This window comes from Delphinus delphis, chromosome 9, assembly GCF_949987515.2.
Source record: "Delphinus delphis chromosome 9, mDelDel1.2, whole genome shotgun sequence".
NCBI classification, from domain to species: Eukaryota; Metazoa; Chordata; class Mammalia; order Artiodactyla; family Delphinidae; genus Delphinus; species Delphinus delphis.
Window position 1 is genome coordinate 25,636,657 of NC_082691.1, and position 6,251 is coordinate 25,642,907.

The window sequence follows — 6,251 nt, forward strand, 5'->3', positions numbered from 1 at the left end:
CTTAATGTGTGACCACTGTAATTTGGGGATTATCTGATTCAGGAAATCTTGAGGATAAAGAGAGCAAATCAGTTCTGTGGTTTCAGGGCCAGGTCAGTTGCATTAAGGCTGGAATCAGACTGTACTCTGAGTTTGTTGGAGAAGAGGTTGTATATTTCCTATAAACCAGAAGTGAGCTATGCACTAGAAGACCAATGCCACTGTGGAGTCTTCTCGGGACCTGGCTGATGGGTCACTTACGTACAGGGACAAAGAGACTCAAGCAGCAAGAAGCCAGAAGTATATAAGGGCTTTCTAGGGGCTTCTGAAGGATTGCAAACCACCTTCTGAACTACTTATATATGAGTCAAAAGAAGCACAGGTGGGAGAAAACCCCAGGAATCTCAGAAGAACTTTTAGTGTCCCAGTAGAAAAAGAGATAATTCTAAACATTTGCTAGGCCCAGTACTAATTTATAACAGGAAAAAACAGTGATCAGTTCAAGTGAAAAATGTTTTGTTTCCCTTATCCTTCTCTCTGCCATACTTAGAGGTAGGCAGAGCAGGAAGATAAAAAAGCCAAGCACTTCTTCCAAATGTCAGAGAACGCCAACTTTTGGCAAGGTGGAAAAGAAGTCTTAGTTTATAGTGAAGATTTATGTTAAATGACATCTTGGACTAGATATTTTTAATTTTTGATTTAATCTTTGTTTTCAGAGACTAAAAATCAATATAGGACCCTTGATGACCAAAAAGTTAACAGAAAAGTCAATGAGACCTACCTAAATTTCTCCCAGTGGCACAGCAAAAGATTTATCAATTAAATAAATTTGAAGGGAATATGGGAGACAAAAATATGTTACATTTTGATTACAATTTACATTCTACACATTATGTTTCTATTAGATTTATGCACAAGTACATACTTCTGACTACTATATATATGTGTATATATGTATTTCTTTCTGACTTTGACCTTTTTAAAATAAGAATCTGACAATATAATGTAGAATAACATAAAGCCACAGCTTTAAACTAAAAGATGACTATGATATTTTAACTCTGAACATTCTCTATTATTTTTATGCTTGTTGTTTTTAAAATGTTACAAAATTTTAGTTAAATGATGAAGAACCAGTCCTAGCTCTTGGTGTGCTTTCTTTGTATTTATCAGAATGTTTAGGTTAGAAACACATTGTTTTTATGTTTATTTGCATGTAGAGAATAAAGTGCTCTAGGGAGGAGTGCAACTATATTTAGTAGTCAGTAGTAAATAATAGTTGCATGCAAGTAAAGGACTGTAAATTTTTTTTTTTTTTTTTTTTTTTTTTGCGGTAAGCGGGCCTCTCACTGCTGTGGCCTCTCCCGTTGCGGAGCACAGGCTCCGGACGCGCAGGCTCAGCGGCCATGGCCCACGGGCCCAGCCGCTCCGTGGCATGTGGGATCTTCCCAGACCGGGGCACAAACCTGTATCCCTTGCATCGGCAGGTGGACTCTCAACCACTGCGCCACCAGGGAAGCCCAGGACTGTAAATTTTGAAGGTTGCCATAATGACTTGATGCTTTTAAAAAATCTAATTCATTGTTCACATTTATTTTAATGTATTTTTAGACATTATAATAGATATTATTTTATGTACATTTATTGTAATGTCATTAAAATGAGTATGTTTTAGCTAACAAATATTCATAGTTTTATTTTTTATGGAATCTTCTGTAAGTGTTCTTATGGCCAAGTGGAAGAACATTTTTAAATTAAACAAATATGGACATGAGCTGAGATTTTGCCATTTAATGGCTGTTTGACTTTGAACTTTAGTTTATTCATCAGTAAAATAATTGAAAAAATAACATCGGCTCTTCAGGATTGCCTACAAATATCTTTAAACTTCCTTATACTTAAAATTCCTTTCCCATATCTCTTTATTCATTAGGTAAGAAGCAAAGTAACAGTAACTGACTATTCTAAAACAAGTAGATTATAAACTGGCATCTCTTCCTGTGTTATGCAGGCTTCTTTTGTAGGGTTTTCTTGCCTTATTCTTAGGTTTTTATTTAAGAATATGCATGTGGTCATAACCAAGTATTTAGCTCTCTCTGCTCTTCTCCACTATAACATTATTTTTAAACAACTGTTCATTTTTTCCAGTTGTAGAAAATGATATGAAGCATCAAATCTATTAAATCATTTAAAATTTGCTTCATCACTAGAAAAGGTTGGGGATAAAGTTGTTTACTTACATTTTTCTTATTTATGAGCTTAAAATTATCAGCTTTTCTGACATTTATCTGTGCAATTGCCTAGATGGATAATAAAACCCTTTTCCACTCACTGCAAATTCCCATGGGGCTGAAATTCATCTGCTTTGCATTATTGTATATCCCTGCCATGTGGATAGCTTACATCACGTTAACTTTAAAAGGTACTGAAATGGTGCTTTGCAGATACAAAGGAGAAAGGAATTGGATCAGCAGTCTCCAATAAACAAATGATATCCTAGTATTTAACACTGACTTATTTTATTTCTTAAAATTACCTATGTTCATTGAGAGTAAAGGGTCAAAACTGAATTTGGCTTTCTCAGAATGGTGTATTCTAGGTAAATTAATAAAGTCATTAATGCTTCCATACTTGCTGATTTAACAAATCTTATTTGCTTACAAACTATGCACTATAGAATAATAGGCTCTATGCAAAATCTGCCCTCCAAATTTTACTATATTCTTTTAATAATTGTTTTTATGGTAAACTATCACACAATGGGGGAACATTCTTTCTTATTTGATAATTTATTGGCAGATTCATTTGGTTAATGTTAAAAATTAGTGTGGAACTTTAGGCGTATGGCATTCAAGGCAATTCCTTATGTTTGGTGGGAAGAATTAGAGTGTTAGACTAAAAAAGAAGACTTAACTGAATAAATTATAGCATACATCATTAGAATTATTTTATTTATTCATCTATTTATAGATTTTTTTAAAAATTCCTAAAACAGCTTTAAAAAGCAGTATTTAATTGTGTTTAACAAAACACAGTTAAATACACTAGATATCAAAACTTCTTTCAACTATTTAAATTATTTAATCTGATTCTGTGCTTCCTTATTTGTGAAATGGAATTTTACTGCATACTTCATAGTTTATGGAGATTTTTAATTGAATTTAGAGCAATTTTGAACCTGGTTCAATGTAAGTGTTCAATAAATAAATAGTTTCAATAAAAGCTATAATAATGTGATGTTCAGTATCCAGCAAGATTGTACATATTAGGAGTAAGTAAACAGTTAAAAGAATGGCAACATTGTGTATGGAAAAATTTAGTTGAACTTACGCCAGATGATTGAAGAGAGTATTTATGATGAAGCAAAATTAATATTATATATATATGGCCTTTTAAGGAATAACTGCATAAGTAGACAAGTAATGGAAAATAATAGTTTTCCATTAAGGAAAACACTAATTGTTTTAACTACATAAAAATTAACATTAGTTGTCTGTGTACAAAAAAATTACAAACAGTATAAAATCAAAACAATTAACTAGAAAAATCATTTGCTTAATTTATTGTAAACAATAAATTTCTGTCTCTGAAAACGCTCACAAAGCAAAACCAAAAAAAATGACAAATATTCCAGGTTAAAATTGAGTGAAAGGCCCCGCCCCTCGGCCCACCGCCCGACTGGCCTGGTGCGGCGGCCACGCGCGCAGACATGGCGGAGAAGCTGGAGCTGAGGCTCAAGCCGCCCATGGGGGCCGAGCCCGCCGTCTACCCGTGGCCGCTGCCGGTCTATGACAAACCCCACGATGCCGCTCACGAAATCATCGCGACCATCCGGCTCAGAGATTTGGCAAGAGATAGTTTAACAGAAAAGGAATGCGTGAAGGAGAAATGGAATCTCTTGCCTGAATTTCTGCAGACAGAAATAAAGAATCAGTTATGTGACTTGGAAACCAAATTACATAAAGAAGAATTATCAGAGGAGGGCTACCGGGCTAAAGTCAAATCCCGTTTAAATAAAGATTTGTCCTTGAGAACGGAGCTCCTGGTTTCATTCGGGAAGTGAATGGATGTCTAGAAAACGGGAGCCAGACAAGTGGTGAGGATCGCAGAGTGGAAATAGCAGAGAAAAACTAGTCCCCCAGACCTGTTTCCAAACTTTGCATGCCCAGGAGAAGCAAGTCCGATGGAGAAACAAAATCAGCTGAAGTCTCATGTAGCCCCAGGATTACAAGGCAAACTACCAGGCAGACCACCATCACATCTCATTTCACAAGGGGCCCTGCCAAACAGAAACCTGAGGAAGACCCTGAAAAAGCAAAATCAGATTATTCTGTCGATGAAGACGAAAAAGACCAGGAGGAAGAGAGACGTAGAGTTACATCCAGAGAGCGAGTTGCTGGACTGCTCCCTGCAGAAGAACTGGGAAGAGTAAGACCAGGGACACACGTGGAAGAAGAAAGAGATGATAAAGTAAAGCCTGGTAACCTCCAGGAAAAAAAGAGACTCAGAAGTCAAACCGAAGGACTAACACCTAAACAGAAATCTAAGGAGGAGCCAGACAGAGATGCGAGGCCCGAAGGAGCTCAGGCTGAAACGAATGAAGGACAAGACTAAGTTGAAAAGAGGCACAGAAGTGAACCCAAAGATCTAGCTAGTAAACGGACACCAGAAGGAAAAGAACCTGAAAGAGTAAAACCACAACTTTCTGATGAGAAAGATGAGGATGAAAAGATAAACAGATCCCAGATATATTACTGAAATATCTACAGAAGTGCTTCTAAAAGGAGAGGAGTCCCTTCCTAAACATCACCACTGGGCTTCCCTGGTGGCGCAGTGGCAAAGAATCCGCCTGCCAGGCCATTTTGTGGACGATGGGTGTGCAAGAGCATCTGCGGGTGCCACGCGGGAGGGGATTTGAGCCTCTGCGTTTCTAACCCGAGATCTCGAAATGCATCGTGATTCCTGTCCATTGGAGTGTAAAGTTTATGTAGGTAATCTTGGAAACAATGGTAACAAGACTGAATTGGAATGAGCTGTAGGCTATTATGGACCACTGCGAAGTGTGTGGGTTGCTAGAAACCCTCCTGACTTAGCTTTTGTTGAATTTGAAGATCCCCAAGATGCAGCCAATGCTGTCCGAGAACTAGACGGGAGAACACTATGTGGCTGCCGAGTAAGAGTGGACCTGTCGAATGGGGAAAAGAGAAGTTGAAATCGTGGCCGCCTCCTTCTTGGGGGTCGTTGACCTCGAGATGATTACCGGAGGAGGAGTCCTCCACCTTGCCACAGATCTCTAAGACGGAGAAGCTTCTCCCGCAGCTGGAGCAGGTCCCTTTCTAGATATACGAGAAAAGAGAGATCACTGTCCCAGGATAGAAATCACAAGCCATCCCGATCGTTCTGTAGGTCTCCTAGCTGATCTAGGTCAAATGAAAGGGAACAGAAGACCACTTTGCAAGAGGAGTGGTGCACAGGAAATAACTTCATTTGACAGGTGTATGTACAGAAAATTCAAGTTTTGTTTGAGACTTCATAAGCTTGGTGCATTTTTAAAATGTTTTAGCTGTTCACATTTGTTTGTCTCTTGGAACAGTGACACATAAAGGTGTAATTCTCTGTGGTTTGAAATGGATCACGTGAGGCATGTAATATGAAGAATTGTTACTTTACAATGTTCCCTTAAGCAAAATTGAATTTGCTTTGAATTTTTAGTCTTGCCTAGACTGATAATAAAACTCGAATAACTCCTGACCAGCTTAAAAAAAAAAAAAATTTTGAGTGAAAGACACTAATAAACACACCAAAAAAAGAACAGCAAGGTCAATAAATTCTTGAAAAGATATAATAAAAATATGAGTTAAAGTAAAATATTTTATTTGTATTATATTGGCAAAATTGTTAAGAGTTATTACGGATGCAGAGGAAAGATTATCTTGCTACACCTTCCGTGAGGGGATAAGATGGAGGGCAAATTCTTTCAAGAAGCAAAAAAAACCAAAAAGTGTGCAGAAAGCCATAAAAACCCCTTGATCTAACAATTCTAATTTCACTTAATTATTCTGAGAACATGTTTAATAATAGGAATAGTTTGTACACTATTGTTTATAAGCTATTAAAGAATAAAACTTTTGATTTGTATTATCATGAAAATATGAGCATGTTATGCTGTTCATTTTTAAATGATCAAAAATGTATTCAGAATGATCTCCTTGTTAGAAATAAGACTATGCATACATACATACACACATATATACATACCTTCTTATAGTAGC

At 36.9% G+C, this 6,251-nt stretch overlaps 2 pseudogenes; both read left to right on the forward strand.

Moving 5' to 3' along the window:
• Positions 1 to 3,688: 3,688 nt before the first annotated feature.
• Positions 3,689 to 4,737, forward strand: LOC132431392 (DNA (cytosine-5)-methyltransferase 1 pseudogene; annotated as a pseudogene).
• A 190-nt stretch (positions 4,738 to 4,927) lies between these two features.
• Positions 4,928 to 5,470, forward strand: LOC132431393 (serine/arginine-rich splicing factor 3 pseudogene; annotated as a pseudogene).
• Positions 5,471 to 6,251: the final 781 nt, after the last annotated feature.